This window comes from Mus musculus, chromosome 12, assembly GCF_000001635.26.
Source record: "Mus musculus strain C57BL/6J chromosome 12, GRCm38.p6 C57BL/6J".
Lineage (NCBI taxonomy): Eukaryota > Metazoa > Chordata > Mammalia > Rodentia > Muridae > Mus > Mus musculus.
The window spans coordinates 36042479-36047675 of NC_000078.6; positions in this window are offsets into that span (position 1 = coordinate 36042479).

A 5197-nucleotide genomic window follows, 5' to 3' on the forward strand; every position below is an offset into this window, starting at 1 on the left:
ACCCGCTCTGCAACCTGCGGCCGCAGCGGATCCGCCGATCGCGCGCCCCGCCCCGCCGCCTCGTCTCGCCCTGCACTCTGATTGGCCACTGCTAGGGAACAAAGGTAGAGATATGCAAATCAATGCGCTCTGGGGTCCGGGAGAGGCGGGGCAGCTCAGCGGAGGAGAAGGAGGAGGAGGAGGAGGGGGCCCCGAGACTGTCTGGAGGGAGCCGGCCTCTGGCTCACGAGACTGTGGCCTCTGTATAATTTCCCCCCTCCCAGGTGAACAGCAGAGGGCGGGGCTCCACGCTGGCAGGAGAAATGACAGCACCTCTCTCCATTCTTGCCCTGTGGGTGACGTGGCACCATTTTGAATGAGATGATAAAACAAATCGAAGCACCTGGCCTCGTTTGAATGAAAGAAAGACGACAAGAATGAAAGATTTACAGAGAACAGGGAAGGGGGCAATGAAAGGAAAAACATCAGTGAAAGACTAAAAAGAGCAAATAAAAACTAATTTCTCTCGACATAGGTAAGAAAGGTAACCTGTAATTGTGACAGATTTCAGATCAAGAGGACTTAATCTACAGGGATTTTTGAAATACTAATAAACCTTATGAATACATATGTGCAAAATAAATCAGGAGTCTTTATTCTTGTAGTGGGATCCTGGGTTTTAGGGGCCTATTTTTGCATAAATACAAGCTAGGAAGCCTTTCGATAACAGATTCAATTAATTTATCATCACTTTTGTTTGCTGCATCTTCATCCTGATTCCTAACCTCTAACTAGATTATTAGAAGTATATCATGCACTATTTGACAGACCCCCTTGCATAGAATAAAGTGTCCTATCAGATGCACCAGTGCGCCTGATGGTTTTAAGGCACTCACTACTGGGTTCCAACTGTTAAGCGGCAGTAAAGGCTTGGTATTTTCTATTTGGTATTTTCTATCAAAAGAAATTCTACCAATAGGTTTTATAAAGAGATTTTTAAGGGCCTTAAGAGTTGGCTCAGCTGTTATGGCACTTATTGCTTTTACAGAGGACCCCAACACCCAAATGGCACTCACAACACCTGTCTCTCCAGTCCTGGGGATCCAGTGCCCTCCTCTGACCTTAGTGGGCATCAAGCATGCACATGGTACACACATGCAGGCAAAACACTCGTAAAATAGTAAAATAGATCTTTTAAAAAGCGATTTTCAAATTTACTGTACATTTTGAGCCTAAAACTTCTCACGGTTAGGTGAATGTATGTCAAAAAACAAAAACAAAACAAAACAAAAAAAAAACCCAAAAAAAACAAACATAAAAATCATTGACTTAAACAAGTTAATTAAATACCTTCTCTTCAAATACTCCAGCCTATTTGTACTTCCTTTAGAACTCACCATGCAAATAAACACTCATGGATTTTACGTCTCTTGCAATCCTTATCAATCTTGTATGTATTCCCAGAAACATTTTTAAAAATTAGTATGGGAAATAACTCTGCACTCCAAACTATACTGCTCTACTTTTCTTTTTAAAATCCAGAATTTTAATACTTACATGGTGGTGCACGTCTTAAATTTCAGTACTCTGGAGGCAGAGGCAAGCAGATCTCTGTGAGTTTCAGGTCAGTCAACACTGCATAGGGAGACTCTGTTTTAAACTATATAAATAAAACTAAACTAAGCAGTTTACAAAGAAGTGTCAACAAGAAAATCTGAGACTCCAACACCAATATCCTATCCAAATAAAGCGTAAGCAGTTTTCAGGGTGGAAGTAACTACTTCAGTCTCAAGCTTTTCTTTTCTACATACTTCGTGTATTTTAAACATTCTGAAAGATTTGGGTGGGCAAGAGAATTGTATTTGGAAGTCAAGCTTGATAGCATATAGCTATAATCTCAACCCTGGGAAAGCAGAGGCAGGAGAATTATGAGTTGAAGACTAGCCTAGATGGAATAACAGAATCTATCTAAGAAAGAAAGAAAGAAAGAAAGAAAGAAAGAAAGAAAGAAAGAAAGAGAAAGAAAGAGAAAGAAAGAAAGAAAGAAAGAAAGAAAGAAAGAAAGAAAGAGAAAGAAAGAAAGAAAGAAAGAGAAAGAAAGAAAGAAAGAAAGAAAGAAAGAAAGAAAGAAAGAAAGAAAGGAAGAAAGGAAGAAAGGAAGACAGGATCGGACTCCCAGAACTCACAATTCCAGGGGATCCCACCACTCTGGCTTCAGTGCACACCTGCACTCAAGTGCACATATATTCACATCACCAAAAATAGCATGAATCAAAAGAAAATCTTTTGAAGTATCAAAAGGAAAGACATCCAGTGCTGAGGAGGTAGAGACAGGCAGATAGCTTCCTGGGGCTCACTAGCTGCCCAGTCTGGCCTATGCAGCAAGCTCTTAGGCCACCATGACTGTGTTGTAAAGTAGGGGGGAAGTGCCTGACGAATCATAGATACCTCAGGTTGTCTCCTTGCCTCCTCATGCACGCACACCTGTGCTTGAACACCTGCATGCATGCATGCTTTATCACACAGTCATGAATGCATACTCACATGTCCATGTGCACAGGCAAAATAAAAGCATGGCTTCAATCATTGTCCACTGCTTTAAACTGGTGTCTATTACATGGGCTGAGTTGTTAACTGACATAGGAAGGCAGGCTTCATAAAAAGTGTTTTGGTATGAAATACATGATTCTTTCATGAAGAAATAAATGAACTGGATCTTTATGCTACCCTCGGTAGACTAGTAAGGAAGTGATGTGCTGATTGCCTCCTACCCAGTCGATGGAGGAGACTGTTCAATCCACTTCTACACCCCAACCCTGTTCTTTTGTCCCTTTCCTGCTCCCTTTCATTCCTCGCTATCTTCCCTTGCTCCACTCGCTCTTTGTTCTTTCTCTCTCTGTAGCATTTGTTGTTATTGTTATTTTTTTTCTGAGACAAAGATATCTACTTATATAGCCCAAGCTAACATCAAATTGCATCCTCCTGCCTCAGCTTCCAGGTGTTGCAAAATACAGACATGGGCCACAACCATCAGCTGCTTGGGATGTCATTCTGAGCCGCAGCAAAGACAAATTCTTGTGAGTCTTTCCAGATCTTCCAAGAGTTTGCCTGCCAAGGCTGGGTTAAAGGTGAAAGAGGTTAATCGGAGAGGAAAACCTCAGAGTGGGACTCAGGAAGAAATAGGAGTCTGGGAATGCTAGACCAGCAGCCAGCACGCAAGTGTACCTGTGCAAGGGTGGGGAGAGGAACAAAGAGGGAAGGGGCAGAAAGGTCACAACGAGAGAAAGAAAGTCTGAGTGTAACACAGTTCTAAGATCTGCCAAGGCAGCTATGAGTTGAATACAGTTTAGTGTCTCCCCAAGACGCCCTGGACTGAAAATTATTTCCCATTGTGAGTTACTTAAGAAGATGGGAACATAATCTGACTTCACCTTTGGGAGGTGATTCAGGTTAGATAATATCGATGGGATTTTAAAAAACCCCATTATTGTACCTTGATAGCATTATAAAAAGAGTAAAAAACTTTGGTTACAGGGAATAAAAAAACTCAAGATCAACTGACCAGAGAACTTCCTCTCCTCTAGAGAGCTTTGATAGAGTCAGAAAGTGCTACACAGATTGCTGGGGGGAAAAAAAGCCACAAACCATCTTATCCAGCTGTGATCCCTGTGAGCTATGTAACCAACCTGCCAGACAAGGTGGACAGTGTACCCACTGATAGAATAGTGACAAGACTGTTGTGGAAGAAAACAACTGTTTTCTGTTGGGTTGTGGCCCTGCTTTCTATAGGAGAGAATATAGGACTAGTGTTATTTATCTGATCACAAGTAAGGCTGTGGAGCTCCTGGGCCCGAGAAGGGGGAGAGGCACTGCAACTGTCGTTTCCTTAAGTGGGCATGATGTCACATTGACCTCTCAGTGTGTACGTTTCCGATAGACTCTGCTGCTTTTCCCTTGGTCAGAGAAGCTGCTGTTTACAGTGTGTGACAGTTACTGCAAAGTCTGCTAACTGGGGAAAGACCTGAGAGAAAGTGACTGTTGACTACTCAGCCCTAAATAGGAAACACCTGTATTACCCACGCCTAGGCTCAGGGAATATCACAGAAGAGCAGGCAGAAAGAAATGTAAAAGCCAGAGGAAGGTGGGTTAGCACTGCAAAACAGGGTCATCTGGATGTGCCATGGTTGTTGCACTCATGAACCCACAGAAGCTGTTGTGACCTGGACAAGCTAGGGCCTCATCCACATTCCACCATGCACGGGGGATGGGCTTTTGAGGTAGCACTGTCCCCTCAGGAGCTGTTGGCAGTTAATGACTGCTGGGGGGGAGGGGAAATCAAAATATTCAAAGGCAAATTGCCTTGATTTAGTAAAAACCTCAACACTCATGCACATGTAAGCAACTCTGGATTAAAGTCAGCTGAAACAAAATAATAATAATAATAATATAATAGTAATAAATAAATAAAGCTCAGTGCGTAACTACATCAGCAACAAAAAGGACATGAAAGCAGAAGGCCAACTTGTTTAAAAAAACAAGGGATTCATCAGGAGAAAGAGGGGATAAGAGGGTTTTATATATATGTGTATGTATATATATATATATATATATACACACACACACATATATATACACATACATAAATACATATCACTTTGGTTATATGTGTGTGTGTATATATATATATGTATATATATATATATGAAATTATCCTATATATGATATTTTATATATATTATATATATGAAATTGTCACAATAAACTCTTGTTAAAACTCACCCAGTCTGTGGTGGTGTACTACTGGCAACAGAAAATGAATGAATACCAAGGCCAACAGAATGTCTTTGGCCAAACTCAGAAGTCTCCACACCTCTGTGAAATGAGTCAGCCATTGGCTGAAAAGTCACCACAGCATTATCTGTAACTAATTTCAGATGAGAGCGTGGGATCTGTCTCCTTAGGCTACCCACAATGGATCTGAGGAGGACATTTTCTAGAAAAAGAAAGTTAGAGTTACCATATTTACATACTGCAAGTATATAGTCACAGTTCAAACCTTCATTCATGTTTGTTGTCATGATTTTTATCATGGAAAGAAGTCTGTAATCTTGAATTAATGAGATGTTAATAGTCCTTACTTAAAAGCACTTTATCGTTTAGGTTGGCATGATCTCAAAAAATTTTAATAATAATTATTAAAGGTAAACATTTCTTCTGG